Genomic DNA, 22,558 nt, shown 5'->3' on the forward strand with positions numbered 1-22,558 from the left:
TATAAGCAAAGCAGCTATATTCGACTTCTCATAACATCATAACCTTTATACCTTGGGAACTTAACTAATTTCTAAAGAAGGTTTTGTCACGAATAAGGAGTTTTGTACGTGACTTATAAGACGGGTTCTGGATTCGATGATTGGATTCATTGACACCTTATTCACCCCATTCGGAACTGCTGGCAATACAGCGCTACCACTGATCAGCACACTGTTACACACGCACTAGGATTCTCAGTCTTCATTAGTCGTATCCTGGCAACGGATTTATAACAATCTCACTGTAACTTCAAATCACAAATGAAGTGTTCGTGTCACAGTCTGATTTCTTTCTTGCCATTTCTTCTCAAACACCTTAGGCTGCCATCTTCGGAACTCGACCCAGTCCTCGAGAGCAAGTCACTCAAATGAAATTTTCTTCAACTGAATTCTCTCAGCTTCTAATAACTCACTGCTCCCTTGGTACTTCCCGTTATATAACCTCAGGTCGGACCCTACAGAAAACACTGTTATTTTGACCGTATTGTTTTAGGCGTATTCCCTCCGAAAGGTCATGCGACCGGCCAACTAGACCAAGGTTTTCCGTGGTTTTCCTCGGTCCTAGAGCAAATGCTGAGTTGGTACCCAAATTCCACGTTGAACTGCATGCTTCACATGCAGCCCTCCCATTGGTAACATCAAAATTTCGCACTAATATAGGCCTCCCAACGTTAGCAAAAAAAAAATACTATAATGGACACCTTCCACCGTCATAAAAATCCGATTATATGCTCTACCTATACTAGAAGGACAAGCGGGCACTGCCTGGGAACCTTCAAAATCGGAGATATAGTTTCTTAACCCCACCCATTGTAGTGTCTCTCACTACCACCCCGACTTCTTCTTCTTCTTCTTCTTCTGCCCACAGAGTCGACAGGCGTATTCTTGATCTGTTGGCCAGCAGTGGACGTCCTATTTTCACGCGCGTTGGCTCCTGCGGGACTGTTTACCGAGTCGTTGCCTATGAATGGGTCTGTAGGTGACAACATTTGTCAGTACCAAATTTTGAATTAAGATTATGACTTACAAAACAATTAGTCTCTCAGTGATGAGCATATGTAGGAATCCTTTTCGAGAGCTGGTTCTCGGAAGCCACTGGAATGCAGTCGACACCCGACAGATTCTTTCGTCCGCGGTGTAGCGAAAGATTTGAACAGATCAACTACACCTGCTGTGTTTGACCCTCCTACATTTATTTCTGAGTCTGTTCTTTATTTATTCCTATTTTTCGCGTGTTGTCGGCACGGTGGGGGGGNGGGGAAGTTCAGGCATCTCTCACACTAAGATTTTTGGAAAATATCATAGTTGAATTCTTAACAAATATTAGTACCAAAATCTAGATATATTAAAACATATATTCCTTTAAACTCAGTGCTGTAGAGTGATCAGTAGAAATGCCTGTAAGTGGTATAAACACAAGTTTCTAGAGATATTTTCTGTCTTTCCCCCACTGGTAACTTGTTTCTGCCTGCATAATCTGTCCTGACAGCCCCAGTATATGTTGTTCTCTATTTATTTTTATCTGACTTATTTCGCTTGTAAATTTGTCGTTGACAAGCTGAAGCACAGGGTTAATAAGATAATGAAAATCCCAGATGATAACAGTTTACGTCGAAAAGAATTGGACCCAGAACAGTACGTGTCGTGAAGCTACCCCTGTAAATGCGATTACATGGGTAAGTTCCCCTCCTCTTCATAATACCCCGCTGATTTACAACCCCACGACCCTTGTTGAAGATAATTGACCCGATACTGCTATGACATTGGCTAATGGATCAAATAAATTGTGTCCGCCCTACGAATTATGCACATGACTGCCCCAGACTGAAAGATCGATTAAGGTTTCGTTGCGCTGCTGTGTCAGAGGGGAAGGAATGGAGAGGGGTTCAAGTTGACACTTCGGAGCTGGCAGGAAAAGCTCATCGGGCACAAAGTTACACGGTGTGTGACGCAAAGGCTCGCCTGAAAGGTAGTGATCCGCGTGAGACGCAGTGCATATTCTTATCTCTGTCGCACTCACAGCACCATTACTTACGTCTGCTGCACATGTTTAAAAGGAATTTACTCATCTGTGAAGGTTGTTAAGTGCTTGCCCCTGTAGTGGCGCGATCTGGCACTGAAAGTTCGAATCTCGCTAAGGTATTCAATATTTTGTCTTATTCATTGTTGCGCAGTGACAGACGACTCGTAGACTCGAGAACAAACACTCGATATACCGTGTGTATATCTGAGACAATGGAAAATGTCTCAACATACTGGCCCAGAAAATACCGGTGGCTGATCCCCGAGTATGAGGTCGTACAGAGTAACCAGAAAATTAAGTATCTGTGCGCTGCGAATGAATTACATGCAAGAGAAAAATAGTTCAATCGATTAGGTAAGGAATTGTTACTAACATGTGGAGCATTCGATTGATAAGATTGTGTATTATCAGTGCACTGATGGGATAAATATGGAACACCCATGTAACAATACTGGATTCAAAACTGCTAAAATGAGAGCCACAAATGGATAAAAAAGTGCTTGTGCATAGTAAATACGTCTAAATGTTGATTTTACGTTTCCTCGTCCTTCTTCCTGTTGGACGCATCTCCGCACATGTTACTCATCCGTGCAATCAAAATGTCCGGTTGGATTTCGCAGTTCGGACTGCGCTGCCTGCACTACTCGTAACGTATGGAATATAATTACTTCATAGAAAAAATAATAACCTCGTGTGACTGCAAAAGCTTACAAAATTGAACAAATTTTGGGCAATAACTTGTGATTATTCATTTATTTTCATAGCCAATGTGTTTTCTGTGAGGAACGAGCGGCAAGTTTAATAAGAGAACAGTTTTAACATTTTTAATATTTAAAATTTATCAATATATATGACGAGTATATAGTTTAGTATAAAGACAACAGGGCATGCAATGAAGTAGTTCGACATACATCGAAAAGCACCTGAAGATGGCACTTTAGTGCCGAAACATGTAGTGCAAGAGAGAAGAGTAAGGTGAATAAATGTATGCACTGTAAGACGGTCAGAATAAATCATGGACATAAATCAGTGCATCAGGACGCTAAAATATAACATTCATAAGAGAACATAAAGGAATGCTTTTACATATTTCTGCCTCAATTGGCCATCATTAGATGGCATAGCTAAAAGCGGTCGTTTGTATTCTCATATCTAGCTTGTACACATGATGCAACCTTACTACTCATTCATATATTAAGAAGTGTAATGGCTCAGGCTGTCCCTTATATATATATATATATATATTCTGTCACGTAATATGTGTGACTATACACGAGGTTTGGATTGATGAATGGATTTGTTGACCACTTACAAGTCGTAACTATAAATAACTTTAACACTATCTGTATATACACACTTTACAGTTCATTAGAGCGCACAGTCTAGTGTTCTCAGGCTGCTATTAGACTTTTCCTAGTAAAGGCTCCAACAATAGCTGTTCCTCTCTCTCTCTCCTTCTCAAGTCCTCCCGTACAGAACTGACTGTCCACTGGCTTTATCCCTTGCATGCATCTCTGCACTGGCCACATAGAAAACACAGCTCTTCTATTGTTGTAGAGTCGTGTTTGCAACGCTGTTGCGGAGCAGCGGTCGCTGTTTATAGAGTCTCCGGTTAGAAATGGGAACGTTTTTACTGAGCCTTTGCCCAGAAATGGCCCTGGTATATCCAACCATCTCTTGGTCGCTACATATCAACGGCTCTACATACTACAGTTCTTTAGATGACGCTCTTTAAGTAATAAATCTACTTTTACTTTTAATGTGATGTAGTTGTGTCAGCGAAATATTTCTCCGGGGCGGGTCTGCTCTTAAAACGAGCTATAGAATTCCTGCATCCGTGAGAGGTGTATTTTGATCCGAGAGAAGTCTGAATACAGCTGAAGCTCTGCTAAGGGTGGCGTAAGAATTTTGTTGTCTATTTAACACCACGGAAGGTAAACAAATTAATTTGTGAACAGGAGTTTAATTTCAAATTACTTCAGTGTGAAAAGGATTCCCGGTTCCCTTCATGAATAGGTTTTGTAATGTCTTTATTCCGACTGCTGTGTTGCGCTGAAGCAACAAACGCGAAGCGTGTTGTATAATTTACATTAAGGAATGTTTCACACTGTATTAGGTATAACATTGCTTTGTACGTGGTATATAGGAAAGACTTCTGTTTAGCCACTCACATTCAAGCACCCATTTTAAGGCTTAATTTAGCGGGTATTTAATTTTTGTGGAAACTGCGAAACATCTTAGTTGTAGGTGGTGTTTGGGCCGATATTTGCACCAGACAACCCACGAATACGAAGCAAGGAAACTAAATATTGAACCAAGTAATTCAATGATTTCGTACTGACGTGGAGGAGAAATAGCTCGAATTTTATAGAACCATTCCTCTGGCCCCAAAATGTTTATCTTGTCTCCTCGTCTTTTGTTACACCTCGTATTCACATCAATAAAATATCCAACAGCGAACTCCACGAAGAGCCCGAAATAAGACTAAATGACCAGGTGAGTCCAAATGTCACCTTCGTGTGATACAGGCTGAAATATAGTCACGTTTGGTGTAATTACCGCAGTATACTGCCACTAGATGCTGTCATGTAGGCGAGAACTCGACTACGTCGCAACCAGGTCCAGATGTGTGTGACTTGTGGTGTTTTCATTGGCTTAAAGAGGAGATAGGATAAGAAAGGGTCCCAAACTCTACAATTACAACCTAGAAAAGTTAAATGTTCCGTCAAACTATTAAATCATATATAATTACAATAAGCGGAATGAGTATCCCATAAATATGTACACCTCAGAATTATATGGAACCTATTTTCAAGCCCGCTGAAATATTAAACGGAAATTTTCCTTATGTCATCATAATATTGATTGTGGTGCAAAAAATATATTCAGATTTCAGACGGAAGAATCGAGAATGGAAAACGAAAGAAGGGTGTCAAACTGTGAACTGTACTGAAGTGGCTGCCGACTTGACCCATTGGCGGAATTTTGTGAACATGGGAATGAAGCTCCGTGTTCCATAAAATATCACAGAATTTCTTCACTGGCTGTATGACTGTTTTTTCTCAAGGGGAGCGGTATTTGATGGAGCTGAAATGGATCTGAAATTTAAGTAATAGGTGGCAAGTTTTAATAACTTGTTTTCAAATTAAAATCACTTAAATTAAATTATATTAAATTTCTCTTATGAATCTTCTCACAGCTGCATTACGGAAAACTTATTCCAGAATATGGAAAATGTAGACCTATAAATACATTGTGATATTCCTTTGTTTAGAAATAAGGAAACGGAAATAAAATTTAATTTACGTTTTGACACAAGGCGCCAGCATTTGCCTGCCCTTTGAACTTACACAGTAAAGTGTTAAAGCGAACAAGAATATCTCCAAGGGATTTGAACTACTGCGACGGTGAAAATAAATCAGAGAAAGCATGGAGCTTTCTCTTTCTATTCAACTGGTGTTCTCTAACCCTATATTGCAATTCAAACTGGTGTAACGTTTTGTTTTTCTCTGACACTGCCTACTCACTTATGTATACGAAGTACAGTATCGACTAAAACACACTACAACGTATGAAACATAGAAAGTTCTCTGTAATGAGAATGTGAAAAAAAGTAAAGGTATCCCTGCAACACACCGTGAAGACCTATAGGGATGTCAGATGTCGAGGCTCCCACATCTTCTAGACATTCGGCTCACAGATGGCGGTAAGGTTGTCAGCCTTAAGCGCCGGCCACCCTTACCCCCCCCCCCACTCCGGAAGATTCCTGGTAGTCATTTCTGTTAGAAGTTGAGTCGAGCCCAGAGCCATAGTGCGGCTAGAAGGTTAGGGCAATTGAAAAAATCCACCTCATCGGGGCGTTCCGACTTATAGCATAGTGCCTCAACCAACTGCGCTAACGTGTGCCCCCCAGTAAAGGGGAATGTAATGCAATGTAAACTGGAATGTGTGGTACCCACCAAGAACGCATGCAAACACACATTTATCGGGAAGGCTTTTAATAAGTTTCAGGCAAAACTGTTGCATAATATCATCTAAGCCTGGCCTAGTATGATATGGGAATGTTCAGTTATATCATATTTCGGAGACGCGTGTTTCCTTCAGTGTCAGTGACTGGCTTAACATGTTTGTTATGTTCTCTCTGTATCTTCATTTTATTTATTGGTATTTCTAATTCTTCTTGATCTCTGTAGCAGTATGTTCGTCTAGCAAACATGAGGTATATACCGCAAGTGCTGGAAGCTATGCTTGAATGCGTAAACGATAACTCACGACCATAAAAGTGGACAAGAGAAAGCTGGAAACGCGCGTTATTATCAGATGAGTCATCCTTCATGCTGTTCCCTACATGAGGAAGAGTTCACGTTTGGAGAACACACAAGGATGTCTACAATCCGGAATGCCTGGTTCCAACAGGGAAGCTCGGGGAGGTTCTGTGATGGTTCGGGTAGCAGTATCGTGGTAGAGCATTCTGTTAGTCCCGTTAGTACCCTTCATGGCCGAATTACTGCAAGGGAATACGTGGACAGGTTGGGTAATCAGGTGCATCCCATGATCCAAACGTTAATTCCGAACACCGATTAAGTTTTCAAATACGACAGTACCCGCATGCATATAGCTGGAACTGTTCAGTCATGGTTCGAAGGACACGAAGGTAAATTTTAGCATCTTCGCTGACCAGCACAGTCACCGGATTTGGAAAACACTGAAACAATCTGGCCAGTTTTGGAGACCAAAATGAGGAACAGGTTCCAGCCTCCAACATCTATAAAGCAACTTTAAGATATCTTCAAGATAAATGCTACAAAATTTCTCTAAAGACTGTTCCGAACCTATACGCGTCCATATCAAGAACAACTGCTGCTGTAGTGAAGGCAAAAGGTGGTGCAGTTTTTACAGTATCTGTAGTGTTTCTGTTATGTTGTCCATCCCTGTATGTTAAAAAATAGGCTCACAATTTTTTCGTTATGTAGCAGTGAGAGGTGTTAGTAGTTATTAATAACATCTCCAGGAGGCAGTACGAGTTATCTGCACTCATGTCAACACTACAGTTTAGACTTTAGGGAGAGAGGACGCCATTTTAATAGCGTCCTTTTTCAGTGAAATCGCGGTTTAGTGTATAAGAATGGGCCAATAGAAGGTTTGTCTGTGGAAAATTAAGAGCGTATGAGAAATGTGTTATTTAATATATCCGTATGTTTCTCCATTGGTGTTGTAAATTCAAACCAGTTCAGTACCACAAAATGCATTACTGCATGGTGTTTGCTATATTTAACTGTTACAAATCGTATGTCTCTAAACACATAAAGGAGATTCTACGCAGGATGATGAATATTAAAATTAGATTTGAAAGAATATTTCTCGGCATTCTATAATAAATTTTCTTCATATAAAAATTCTTCCGTAATTTCAGAAACGCGGTGAATGAAATTTTCTTGTCTTGGATTGTACTGCAGACACCCAGAGACCCAAGACGTATGGCTTCGAACGTAGAGATTGAAAACAGAGCCAAAGATTGAAAAACTATGTTCTTCCCGCTATCACTAGGTTTATCATTTCCTCTACTTTTCGTCAAACAACCACGAATTCGTGGTCCTGAATATTTTATTCAACATCTGTGTGCTCCGTACAACACGCCTCTTCTCTGTCTCAAAACCATTCTGGGTGCCCACAGTTTCTGAATACGTCTTTGACATTGGGTCACTGAATATGTTTTATTATTTGCTAATACTGTCACTTGTTAGGGCTGTGAGTGAATAATAGGCGGGTTTTGGATTGGATGATTGGATTTACTGACACTATACTCATCACTCAGAACTAAAATTAATTACAGCGCTCCCGCTATTTCCACATTTTACAATTCACTGTCACATACATTAGTGTCCTCAGTCTATCACAGTCTCCACTGTCCGTTTCCTGGCAACGGATTTATAACAGTCTCTGTGTCATTTCAGTTCACACATTAAGTCTTCTTTTCGCAGCCTGATTCTTTTCTTACCAGCTTCTGAATTATTTTCGATTGCTATCTCCCTCAATTCTGACTGCAGTTCAATTTTAATTATAGCTGCGTGAGATCATCGTTATATTCCCTCTGGGCGGTCCACAGAAAACACCTCTTCCTTCATTGTTGTGTGTTGATACAGAGATGTGTTTACTACACAGTTGCCTAACAACGAGCGCGTCGAGGATCCACATAGAACGCCGCTTGCAACACATTTTCTATTGTTTCATGACGTCACAGCGTATGTGACGCGTTCCTCTGCTGCGTTCTATACGGTTCCGTACCTAGCAACGGCTTCTTCCCTGCCTCTAAAGTTCTTGCTTTGAGCAAATACGTTACAATATTGAAACTGTGGTAAGGTACTTTGTTGTGCGGGAGGGAACAAAGACAGGGTCTTGATGAAATTAACTCTCGTGGAGGTGGAACGGAAATCGATATTAGTGCTGCACTAAATTATATATGAAATACCAGTCTATAATTGGATACAATACAGCAAATCCTCGCTAATTTGTGGGAGGAGAGATCAGCCGGATTAATGAAACAAGAGATAGCTATAAAAGACAAAGACCTCGAAAACAAATAAATATAAAATTTAATGATATAGGTAGTGCTTGAGAAAATAAATAATACACTATTGCTTCAGCAATTTCTGCTGCCCTCAACACAGTCTGAAAGTCTTCTTGCTCCTAAATCCCATGTGTCTCTTCAAATTTTTCACTCAACTGCGAACAGATTTCTTCATTTCTCATATTTCGATCCGGATTAATTTTAACCATACTAGCAATGGATTACTGTATATCAGAATACTTCTAGAAAAGCTGACTGTAGCAAAGCTGATAAAGGAATTCCTAGCCATTAAAAAACTGGGAAGTTTTATGTTGCTTCCAAAAGCGTCAGCCTTTGAACCTTATACTCATCCGCTGTAATCCGGTCACTTGCTCTCGCTGGTTTCTTGCTCTGCTGATTTCCGACCCTAAAGATGGAGGTGATACATTCCTCCCAAACGTCGGTTCATGTACATAATACACGGTGACAGTTTTCAGAAGATGGCAAATTTGAAAATAAGATACAGTTATGACAGAGACCGACATGGCGGATTTTGGATATAGCGGATAAAATATGGCTGTGTACATTTGTGAAGTTTTAGAGATGATGAGAGACTGAGAAGGTTTGTACTAATAAAACTATTTAAAATAAACAGTAACACCAATATAAAAAGGGGCACGCGGTAGCGTAGTTGGTTGAGGTACTATGCTACAAGCCGGACGGTCATGGGATCGAATCCTCATGAGGTCATTGGATTTTTTCAATTTGCCTAATCCTTTCAGCCGCACTATATCTATGGGGTCGACTCAGCCTCTAACAGAAATGAGTACCAGGAATATTCTTGGAATATTCTTGGGGGTAAATGGAGGCCGGCGCGTAAGGCTGACAACCTTACCGCCATCTATGAGCCAATTGTCTAGAAAATGTGGGAACCGCAACGTCTCACAACCCTATGGGCCTACACGGCCTGTTACAGGGATAGCTTTATTTTTACATTTTTAATGACGTACACATGTCCCAATTACTGTATGTTTTATACCAGCTGCGCCATTACCTATCTTTTCAGGTCCAGGAATAACTTTTATTTTGAATGCGGTATCATATGTAAAACGCTTTTCCATTGGCAAAAACTGATAGAGAACTAAACACACCTGAACGACCAGACTGTCAGGCAATGACTGAACTGAACATCGGAAGTTCACCCCCAGTTAAGGGTGGAGTGATGTGGCTTGATGACTGACTCTGAATGGGTTTACGTTAACTTCTTCTCCGGTTATCCCACGGACAGCTTGCAAACTGGTAAATAATTCCTCAAATATAAGATGCACATCAAATTTCAGCTTGAAAAACTGTCTTATATTACAAGTAACGCGCTATATTTATCCATCAAAAGCGTGATGTTCCTAAAAGATCGCTTTCTCTTTTAAATTATCCCATCCCTTTAGGCTGTATGTTTATATTATTACGTGTTATGTGTGACTCTAGACGGGGTGTGGATTGGTGAACTGATTTATTAATCACTTCTCTACACCACTCGGAAATACCCGTAATTAGAGCGCCATCTAATCTCCACAATACATAATCACAGCACCCGCTAAGCTTTTTTCTAGCCTGCTGTGTTTTCAACAGCCATTCCCTAGCAACGGCTTCTAACAGTGGAGATTCTTCGGTTTCACGCGCTCACGTCGTTGCTGGCCGGCGAATATCTTGCAGCTGAACCCAACTCAACTGTAGCGCAATTTGCCTTCAAGATAGCTCCTCCGCAAGGGCCACGCAGATAACACAGCCCCTCTATTGTTGCACAAGCATGTTTACCGCACCGCTGCATAACAACGGTCGCGACTCAGATCACGCAGAAAACACTGTTAATGCGGCATTACCAATAATATTTTAACATTCTGCTCTTAAAAATATTCTACAATTATCTGTAGTTACTTGTAGGGGAAAACCAATTTTATATCATTTTATTATCACATTTCGTACTGCTTGGGGGTTAGTAAAACACATTTGGATGGTATGTCAGTTAAGATAACCTGCATATATATATATATATTGTCACGTATTTAGGCTGCGTGACTATAGATGGGCTATGAGTTGGTTATTCGTTTCATTGGCAACTTCTATACGTCACTCGGAACTACACTAGTTCATTGGCACATACACGCACACACACACACACACACACACACACACACACACACACACACTATGTCCTCAGTCTATTACAGTCTCCACTAACCGTTTCCTGGCAACAGATTTATAACAGTCTCACTGTAACGGCAGCACACATGAAGTCTTTAAGTCACACGTTAAATCTTCTCTTCCTATGCTGACTTTCAACTCATACTCCTCATTATCTCTGACTACCGTTTCAAGAGACTTCGTCAATTCTCAACTGCTCCTCAGTTCGAATTCCAGTGAGAGCAATGGAGAGAGTTGCTTTACGACTGGCGTTTTACCTTAAATCAGCTCGTCTTGGAAAAGCCCCTTGAGTATCATGACCAGTAATTTTATTCTCCAACTGAATACTTATGCAACATCCTCTCTGACGAGAGGATGGGTCTGTCGTTTATAATTGCTGCTGGTCCTCTCCAGCGCAGTCATTCTCATGTTTGAGTCCCATGGGACTCATGATTATATTTTACTCTCTCAGATTTGAGACTGCCCCAACCTGGAGGGAGAGGGTGGCTCAGTTAAACCCTCACGCACTCTGTTCTCTATTCGTCGCCTCCTACGAGTCGCAGGGCTACGGTGGAGGTATTCGACCATGTCTCCAAACGGGTTTTTAATTCTTACCCGGCCTTGGATCCCCGTTATATAACATTGGGTCGGACCCAACAGAAAACACTATTTCCGTCGTTATAGGTCAAGAGTACCTCGATAGTTACTTGTTTATTCTTTGCCACGGGAAAATGTTTACGAAGATACTGCATAATAATGAACTATTCCGGCTTTCAGGTGCCATGTCACAATATTTAAATCGGGTGTTTCGAGTTAGAAATTGGTCGTATCTTCAGTGATCATCAAGACATTCTTAGTGTTACATTCAGTGGAACCTCATTTTCCAATCATAATTTGAACGGTTTGTTGCGTCCAGTGTTTTTACTTTGCAGCTCCCAACACATTTTGCTTCCAGCACCCTACAGCTACATGAAACGTTTCCTCTCTACCCTTCTTACAAATTGATAGGAAGACGTATTGGTGACGTTGCGGCAAGGCTGTAGTGGAGTGAGGGTTCGGAGTGGAAACTGGTTGACAACTTTTTGAATAATGTATGTGAGGTCCCTCAGTTGCTTAGGGGGTGGATTTAAGGGGAAGAAGTAAAAGAAGGATCTCAAGTTCCCAGCACCGATAAAGACTGCGATTGAAGTAAAAGGAAAGCAAGAGAGACACGTCAGAGTCGATAGGATCGGTACACCGATGTCTAATCTCTTTAATCTCCTACCCCTTCAAAGGAGAGGATGTGACGCAGAAGTAGAGAGTCTGGCGCTTGTTGGAGCAGTGATAACGCCAGTGTGATGCGCGTATATGGGATCAAGCTTAAGCATTGTTGTTTCAGATGATTTGAGAATTTGGAATAGTGTCTTATTGATCGCGTGTTCGAATCCCATATTAAGTATGGGTGTCTGTTTTTGTTTATTGTGTGTTTGTGTTAGGCAGCGTCCTTGCAACGGGCTGATCACTCGTCCAATGAGTCCTACCAACTGTCTGTAACATTGAGTAACTGAAGTGAAGCGAAGCGTTTCGCGAATGCCCAATGCTCCAAGTGGGAGCAACAAGAATAGAAGAAAAAGGAGAAGAAGAAGAGTCACTCTATTAACGCTGTTGAGAGCTGATCACTCTTTGTATTCCTAGACCCTTCAGCACCAGCCGGTAAGACTAGAGGACGGTAGTTATTCGCGGGCGCCAGTAAACAAGATATACTTAAAAAATTTAGGGTGTACACAGTGAAAGGGAATAGGTGAAGGCTGATATGCATTGGGACACAGATGGAATTCCTTCTCAGAGCCTAACGATCCTTGCTTCGACAAGAGGGTTCGACACGAAAACTTCGATCACAGAACTTAGACATAAATGTCAGTTGCACTAAATGTACTTTGGTTGTTACATGGTTAAGCCGTCAGTCCTTAGAGTCTGACCTCATGGGATGAGTATTAAATATTATATAAGTACCACAGAGCGATGCAGTTTAGGGTCTGTACTCCACTAGAATTACTGCAGGAACGCAGACGCCCTCACGTGATAACCCTGTGTAGTCACATTGGCGTAAATTTTTCCTCTATGTCTTTCTATAATCCACAGAGCGTTATCATGCTTATTAATTACGCAGTCCTACACAGGCAGAATATACCTCTCTGGAAACGCACAATGAGATGTGCTACTTGCACAGGGTGAGGGGAAAGCAATGATGATTATTATGGGAAGCTGGTGCGAATGACACGAATGGGACTCGTCTGAGAACAGTGGATGACCCGTCCCTCTGCCTCCTTCGAGGTCGGTTTATCTCTTTACATTGACTTTCCAGCGTCTCCACTATCATCTGAATAGGATTTGTCGGATATGACACTTCACTGCGGTGACATTAAAGAATTGTCATGTGAGATACAGCGCCCTATATCAGACAGGATTTCCCTGAAGACTCGGAGGAATGTACTTCCATCTTCAGGGCGAAATGTAAGCAAAGCAACCAGCAAGAAACAAGCAGCTGTATAGTAATGTCTGCAGAGAGAACAACTTCGTCAGATTGGAGTTTCACCGAGTGCTGGTTTTGAGACGTATGTTCTTTGAGTTGCGGCCCCGTATAATCTAAGTTCAGCGACGTTTCGGAGGGATGTACTGCCTCGATCTCAAAGGCGAAAAGTAAACCACCAATCAACTAGCAGCCAGCATGTATAATACCGTTTAGAGAAGAACTCTTCTAGATTTGAGGTTATCACAGCGGTGATTATTAAGAGTGATACCTTATAGGTGTGACGCCGTGTAGTCTGATTGAACTTCATCCGACGCTTAGGAGGAAAGTACTGCGTCCATCCTTAGGGTGAAACCCATTATTAAACCAGTAAGCAGCCCATAGAATAGCGTTCCGTAAGAGGAAAACGCTTCAGTAGCGGTCACCATGAAAAGTACTTTCTTAAGGGAGGTGACGTCGTGTAGCCTGATTGAATTTTGTTAATGCTTAGGAGGAATGTACTGCCTCCATCGTCAAGGGTGACATCTAAGCCAGTCAACCAGCAGTAAGCAAACAGTCAGCTTTGCACTTGAATATAATACTCCTTATAACCTACCCTATTTCTTACGTTCTTCTGAACAGCATTTCCTCAGTTTGTGTTTGCAGTTCCCTCATATCTGTTTTGCTTCTCCCTGATGAGCTGCTACTGTGGAAAGAATAGCTGAGTGCCTGAAGATGTCCTTCGACCGATCATTTTGTCGAGACTGCAGCGACAGCGGAAAATCCGTGCGCTGACAAACCGCTCAGGGACCTTTCGAAGGGGAGGGAGTTCACGCAGTGTGACTTAGCGTCTCTCCTTCGCACTCCCTGTTCTCTGCCGCTTCCTCCGTCCCTTCTTTATGTTTGCAGTCGTCATTGGGGTCCTTCCAGCTTTCATGTTACTGATCGGTTCCACTTACTACGCTTCGATTTTAATGTTATTGCAGTCTCCTCATTTTCCCTCTTACATTCAGCTGTTTTACATTTATGTTATTTCGCCTGTCGCACCTAAAACCGCTTATAACATTTAATTTTTTCTTCATTTCGTTACATAGTGTGAGTGGCTATAGACGGGGTGATGGATAATTTGATTTATTGACCACGTGCATTTCGTAACTATAAATGACTATAACACTATCGCTATTTCCACGATTTACAAATTCGCGGTGCCATTTCCAGCTCGCCGTGTCTTTAATCGTAGTTGCCTGGTAACGGCTTCTAACAATGTCTATTCCTCTTCTTCGGTGCTCAGATCTCCTCTGAACGGCGACTCCCTTCAAAGTGCGCTATACTTGCTTCAGTTGTCCCCCTTATAACCCCCTTGCACGGACCGACTGAAAAACACCGTTTCCAAAAATAGTTTGTTGTTGCATGCGTATACGTTGCCGCGGGTCAGGGGATTACTTTACGATGCCCTCAGCGTATAGATTGTAATGCGTCTAAAGGTAGGGTCACAGATGATCAACGATATACAAAGGATTACAAAGGAAGCGGTCGTTGCCTGGTTTGAGGTACCTCCCCATTTGCCTAGAGCATTAGTGTAGAGGTACGAAAATTTTCAGTCAAGTTAGCTTTACAAGCTCGGTCTACTTATATCGCTGCGCTTCCTTTAATAACTTACAGTGTAAAGTCGATAATTCGAAATAATTAAAGCACTTGTGTTTTCGGGCTATCGATTCGTTCGGATTAGTGCATTTGAGGTAGAGAATTCGATATTTATAATATCATTTACACAAGTATTAGTACATTTTATAAACAAACAACAGTTTTTTAAATATATACTGTTAATGTAGGGCACGCGGTAGCGTAGTTGGTTGAGGCACTATGCTACAAGCCGGCAGTTCGCGGATTCAAGTCCCGATGAGATCATTGGATTTTTTTCAAGTTACCTAATCCTTCCAGCCGCAATGTGCCCTGGGGTCGACTCAGCCTCTTAACACAAATGAATACCAGGAATATTCTTGGAATATTCTTGGGGGTAAAGGGCGGTCGGCACGTAGGGCTGACAAACTTGCCGTCTTCTATGAGCCGATTGGCTAGATAATGTGGGAACCTCAACGTCTCACAACCCTATGGCCCTCCACGGCCTGTTACCTTTACTTTTTTACTTTACATACTTTTAATATAGTCGTCGTTGATGTAACCCTGGTTACAATTTTCTCGAAGTGGAGAGGAAGATCGTTAACGTACAATATAATGCGCCACTTTTAATACAAGTAGATAAAATAATTAATTTTTCTCTCTTTGTGGTACTCATTTTGTGGTAGTCATTTCGTATTCCTGGGAGTTCGGATTAATTTTGTTTTCTTATGCCGAGATCCCAAAGGATTTTATATATAACCTCTCCTTCTTCACATTTTCTTTCGGTACTTAATTCCCATTTCATTAAAAACTAATCTCTTCATTATCAGTTTCACTTTTTTCTTCATTTTCCGTCATCACTTAGACCTTGGTTTATGCTTCTCCCTTCACATAGTTGTTCCTCTTTCTTCTTTACCCAGTCTAGGTTTTCCTCTGGTTCAATCACATATTTACTTGTCCTGACGAAAGAAGAATTGTCCATCACAAATTTGTTCTCCCTACAGCGACAGTTTCGGTTGGTGTTGTTTCGGAAAGGCTGCTGGAACAAATTGTCTTTAATTCGTGGAATAGCATTGACACTGAGTGCACTCGGCACGCTGACCACTAGCGGGTCTATAATACCTGCTCAGAATGATGAAGACAAATAATCGTTCTACGGAATAAGAATTGGAAGGAGAAATTGAAAGACTGCAATAAATCACGTCCCAGTGCCACTTCGTCCAACATAAATATCACATGAACTGACCTTGGATTGAACCCAGGCCGAACCGCAGTGGGAAGCCAGAAACTGACCGCCATTTCTGGATCTGAGCCAACATCAAAATGGCGGCTACACATGGACTTGAGCAGTTACAGATTTGCTAGTATCTGATCTGCTCTCGTGGCCCGTACATTCATGTTACCAGACACGTACAAGGGCTTCATTACACTATAATCCAAGTTAAGAAGAAATTTAATAAACTAATATTCCTAACGGTCGCTGTCGAGTGGATTTGCAACCCCGATTTGTGCTCAAGATATCCTGTATTTAGTTCTGTAGCTGATGGTCGGTTATCCTGAGATAGTTTATGGTTTTTATTAGCCCATCTGTAAAGATGCTGAAATGACGTCTCAAATTACTTCACAGAAGCTTATATACATATCATGTCGAATTCGTTATCCTAACAATCAGTGCTGTATTATGTAAGTAATTAAAGCGTCGTTAAATAGATTATAAGTAAAGAAATAAACCCTTTACGAGTTTTTCCTCTGGGACGTGAGTTGCGCTTGCTACCTGCTTCGTGTCGGTTTCTTGCTGGACTTACCCTGAAAGTTGAAGTGGTCTGTTCCTCCGAAAGGTTGGTTGACTTTCGCCGAACTACAAGACGTTCCTTCATGAATTATTTATATTCACTACTGTGAGGTCCTCTCATCTTAATAAAAATTAATTTAGGTTTATTTCCCTTATCTGGTATGACCGAGGAAAAACACGAAAAGGAAAAACAAGTTTGTTAGTGTCCTGAACAGGTATCTCCCAAGTATAATCAATATATCATACAATGTGAAACTGCAAAGCAGTCATAGGTCGCAGATTCACTCAGTTGCACGCACACTCACCCACCCACCCACTCACTCACTCACTCACTCACTCACTCACTCACCAGCTTACGCACTGCAACTGGATCGTGTACTAATTCTTCTGAATGTGAACACACACCCACCACTGACTCACTCACTCACTCACTCACCAGTTCACGCACTGCAACTAGACCGTGTACTAATTCTTCTGAATGTGAACATTCACCCACTCACTCACTCACTGCAACTGGATCGTGTACTAATTCTTTTGAATGTGAACACTCACCCTCTTACTCACCAGCTTACGCACTGCAACTGGATCGTGTACAAATTCTTCTGAATATGAAAAATCACACTCACACACTCACTCACCAGTTCACGCACTGCAACTGGATCGTGTACGAATTCTTCTGAATGTGAACAAACACACAGCCGATTTGCTACACGTTGCCTACCAAATTTTTCCAGTCATCACAGTTTTCCTTCTCTTTCTGGGCATCTCTCTCAGATATGTCCAATTATGGTGATAATGGTGTTAAGGTTTTTGAGTAATGAATTGGTAAGGATGTGGAAGGAAGCTGCTACAGTCTAACCTTTTCCCACTCTTCCTACAATTCTGTGCAGTGAGTGAGGGACTCACTGAAACCTTGGTGACGAGTGCCCATATCCAGGTCGAGACAGGACTTTACTGGCAATAGGAGGAATATCAGAGTTTCAGAATAACTCCTTGTTGGCCACCCACTCCTCAAGATGCTATACAAGGGGTTCTAGGCTCCTTCTGCAGACTATATTTTATGTGAGCTTACACGAAGTTGAAGCCACATTTCATTACATACGAGTGCTTCCTGTCATGTTCATTCTCTGTTGGTATTGGCTGTTGAGAAACTCCTTCTTCCCTTGTTACACTTACCATTTCTTCCTATTCTTTTAGATGTTGCTACTTTCCTTTGGCACAAGTCCAGCAATCCTCTTCTCCTTGCTTTTTTTTTATATTTCGTCACGTCACTAGCTCCATAATTAACTCTTGTAAAAATTCCAAAACTTTCAAAACAGTCGCCACCATTTATCATAAGTAATTTAAATATCTGACATCGGTATTGTAAACGAAGTGGGAAGTACGTACCTATAAACTTCGCTTGAAGATATGGCTTATTGTACTTGCTTTTATATTTCTCATGATTATCCTCATTATTATTATTATTATTATTATTATTATTATTATTATTATTATTATTATTATTATTATTATTATCATCGGGGGTACGCGATAGCGTAGTTCGTTGAGTGGCTATGCTACAAGCCAGTAGGTCGCGGGGTCAGGTCCCGATCAGGTCATTGGATTTTTTTCAGTTGACCTAATCCTTCCAGCCGCACTATGGCCCTGCGGTCGACTAAGCCTCTAACAGAAATGAGTACCATGAATTAATTAAATAATTTTCCTTGGGAGTAAAGCGCGGCCGGCGCGTAAGGCTGACAACCTTACCGCCAACTGTGATCCGATTGTCTAGATAATGTGGGCCCCTCAACGTCTCACAACCCTATGGGCCTTCACGGCCTGGTACAGGAATAGCTTTACTTTTTTTTTTCCTCTTATACCTTTCGGTGGTGACGGCCTCGTCCACATTCACAACCAACACTAGTAGGAAGAGGAGAATCCTCTCGGTGTAATCCATTCTAAACACAGACAGCAGTTCAACATTAATATGTGGGTAGGAATAATTATTGACTGTTTGGTAGGCTCGAGTGTTCGTCACATCGGCTTTCAGACAACCACTGCGATTTCCTCTTATGATCTGCCAGAGCCACAGGAAGATGTACTACTGACAGTCAGAGTACGAATGTGGTACCTGCATGATGGTGCCCGGTACATTTTAGCAGTACTGTGCTGTGTGTCACATTGCGACTGACGGTCGGTCAGTCAGTCAGTCTTGGTGTCGAGCCCAAGCTGGGGCTCATGACCAGATATTTATTACTGTTTGACAGTTTCGGCCATGTTATTGTGGGGGGCCCTCTCTGACGAGAGGACAGGTCTGTCTTTGTCGGAGTCATTGTCTGCAGTAGTAAGTCATTTGTCATAATGTGAAGGATATTTACATTTTACATATTAATACATATATATAAAATATATACAGGCCTCTGTCAGTACAGGCTCAGTACAGCAGATTTTTTCCCTATTTCTAGTAGCTTCCGCTACAATGGCAGTCTAGTCACTTGAAAGGTTGTATGCTTGACTGCCGCCGAATTTAAGCCTCTTATACTTTCTATGTCGGGCTTCGCCGTGTACTCTCTTGGTCTGAGTCTGAGTCTGAGTCTGAGTCTCATTTTACGACCGACGGTCAGTCGGCCAGCCTGTCTTGGCATAAAGCACCCATCTGGGGCTTGCGACCAGAGCTTTATTACTGTTTGACAGTTACGGTCTTGTTTTTTTTTGGGGGGGGCGCTCTCTCTGATGAGAGGACGAGTCTGTCTTTTGTATATGCTGCTCACCCTTGCCAGTGCAGTTTTTCTCGGGTCCGAGTCCTTTGGTACTCGAGACACGGGGGGGGGGGTTATTCTAGGAAGCTTTTTAAACAGCCGCGGCACGGACCACACAGAAAACACGGTTCTGTTGTAAGAACCGTAGCGTAACCTAGCAACTTGTCACAGAGAACCCCGGTTTTATTGTTGCTCGGCGCGGACGACATAAAAAACACAGCCTCATCTATTGTTGCGTGTTGGGCCGTGTTTACATAGCTATCTGGCAACGCGTTCATCAAATCTGTTATGTTATTATTATTTATTTTAACTGCAAATGGTTTTTACTTGGTGGCATTGGCAGTACACTAAGGTACAACACGCAAATAACACACACTACGTTCAAATAAAACACAGAACACAAAACTATACAAACAATAAAGGACACACAACACACAACGAATACAATAGAGATACAGTTAAAACTACAATTATATAAATTAATTTTAATAAAAATAGGCATACTATACACTAAACAGAAACAGTAATGACTCATGTCATGAAATGATGCTCTCACATTCCACCATGACCTTCTCTTCATTCCATATGCAAATATTACCAACGTAGTACAATTCTGTTTGTCATGATGTTCATACCAAATTTCATGAATATCCATAGAAAACAAAGCCAGTGAGGGACTGGAACACGAACATACAGATATGACAGTGTAGAATATCGCTCCCTAGGAAGTAAGAAACAGAAGGACATAAGAAAAATTCACTGAATTTTGGTGCAGTGTTATAAATTTAAAGAACGCAATGTAGTGTACGAGAAGAATGTGTAGAGTGTAGAAGAATGACACAAATTCTCGCGTCGTTGTCTTCCCCGATATTTCTTCGAGTCCTATTTTTCTCCACTGAAATTCCCCATATCGAGTGTGACGAGAGGAAAGATGATTCGGCGTGCAACGTAGGCAACTTATCGAGCAGATCTGGCGTGTGGGGTAGTCTAAACAAAGTACTGTAGGCGCTACTACATTTTCTCTCTCTCTTTGCTGCCACTGACGCCTGTACCATGGATTTGCTATGGCCTGAGGCAACAGGAACATGGCAACAGTCTGGTTTAGACACCGAACAATGTTAGCTTTTATTTGAATACAACTTTTTATTCAAGTGAAGTATTGCAATTTTTGTCCAGGTTGACATACATATTTTTTTTTTCCATAAAATGAAAATTTGTACGGAAGCTAACTTATTTTTATATCTACAGTACACGGAATAGGGTGTCACAAAAGCAGGGGAAAATATTTAGGGATACTGTGTTGTGTGTACGTTCTATCATCTCCTTATTCCAAGCCTCTGCTCGGCGCAAAATGTATAGTTTCAAACAGAATAACGAGTTCACAGTTGGAATTACCACGTCCTTGGTATCGGCCATGTTAACCAGTTTCTGTTACCTGCTTTCACCCTACACCTATATACAGAGATAGTTCTACTTGGACGTAGGCCGTCAGTGCAACCGTAACTCTTGACTGTCAACTAATTTTCTTGTAATATTGTAACGTGTATAGATAGTAAACGGCTCGATAAATATCTTCTCGCTTAAGCGCACTCAACAATAGGACGAATGTTTATACACTGTTGCTAGGCAACAGTCTCTCGACTAGAGTTATCACTATCTCGCACAGGCTAGTGTTCTCAGCCACGGTCTTCACTACGTTGGGGATTTGTGGTGGACAAAGTGGTGCTGGGGCAGGTTTTCTCCGAGTACTTCGGTTTCCCCTGCCAATCTTCATTCCACCAATTTCTCCACAATCACCCTCGCCTATCATCTGGAGCTGGTACAATAGGCCAGAAGTGGCCGCAGTAAAGGGGACTTAGTCCCACCACACTAGCAATAAAAAAAAGTTCTTTCATTCGTCTTGCATCCAAATATTCCTCTCTTTAATCGTTTCTCAGACACAATCAACGTTCTTCAAATTGCATTCCTTGAAATAAATTAGAATTATATTCAGGATTAACTGAACTGTTGCGACTGGTCATTGCGGCCGCCAAAGCATCCTCAGTCAGAAACAGTAGTCATCTTTCACAGCGCGTGCATTAAAAGTGTGTTTCAATTATTGATATTAAAAATCATCTCCTTTTACAGGGTAAGTCGGAATGAGTCGAACCAGCTTTACTGATGGTGCAGCGGTCGTTGTTACTTGCGGTGTTTCTCTGCACTGCATGTGGCGTGTTGAAGTAAAAACGCAGCGTCGGCAGAAAGGTGTGTTCGAGTGGCACATTGTGTGTTCTGAAGCTGGTGTCTTAAGGTAAGCTACGAAGAGGCAGCTTACATGCATATGTAGATGATGATATTATAATTCAGGAAGACGTGCTATCACTTCATTGCAGTTGACTGCCATTCATAGTGAGGTTAAAGAGTACTCATGTAATCTGGGCGCCATATTCGTTATTACAAATCTCCCAGTGACACCAACCCATCTTATATATCACTGAACTGGGTAGAGTGAACAGGCCAGACTTCCCTGCATTGGCATCCTTACGTATTCTACACCAGTTTATTCGGCACTTTTTACTGTGTCTTATTTCGTGAAGTCAAAGAAATACAAATACTTTGTCAGTGCACGTGAAGTGAATGGGCGGTATCCGGGTCCCAGACGTACAAATATGGAAGAAAAATATTGAAAGGGATGTTAAGTTTAGAGAGGGCTTGGGGAGAGCATTTCTATTTAGTTTTAATGCAAATGCATATTTCTTTCTTGCAACCATAAAGTATGCTCGTGTGGATATATGTATGAATTACTTCATTTCATAAATTTTGGACATGATTTGATGGTGCATATCAATGCATATTTTACCTGTTTTATGAATAAGCATCATATTATCGAAGATCTCTATTTATACTGCATATTTCCTTTTTAAAATGTTTATCATACGTATATATATTTTTTAATTTTATGTACAAATTTTTAATCATGGTCGTGTATACAGTGTTTCTTTTTCGTATTAGAATATGTTGCATATTTGACCCAACGTTTCGTCGTGATTCGTGTTTCTGATGCAGTACCCAGGACGGGACTTCCTCGATCCCTCTACTCGTAACTTGCCTCATCCGTGTACCATGAAAGTGGCCGCGAAAAGATTAG

The 22,558-nt window shown here is 41.4% G+C and overlaps 1 long non-coding RNA gene across 1 annotated transcript in view; it reads left to right on the forward strand.

Annotated features, from left to right (window-relative positions):
- LOC117283197 overlaps positions 1-21,699 on the forward strand; it is a 100,669-nt gene extending 78,970 nt beyond the window's left edge. Inside the window, exon 3 of the long non-coding RNA XR_004514207.1 lies at positions 21,559-21,699. This is a non-coding gene — a long non-coding RNA (uncharacterized LOC117283197). The remainder of the gene's footprint in view (positions 1-21,558) is intronic.
- Positions 21,700-22,558: the final 859 nt, after the last annotated feature.

This window comes from Cryptotermes secundus, unplaced genomic scaffold (genome assembly GCF_002891405.2).
Source record: "Cryptotermes secundus unplaced genomic scaffold, Csec_1.0 scaffold736, whole genome shotgun sequence".
Lineage (NCBI taxonomy): Eukaryota > Metazoa > Arthropoda > Insecta > Blattodea > Kalotermitidae > Cryptotermes > Cryptotermes secundus.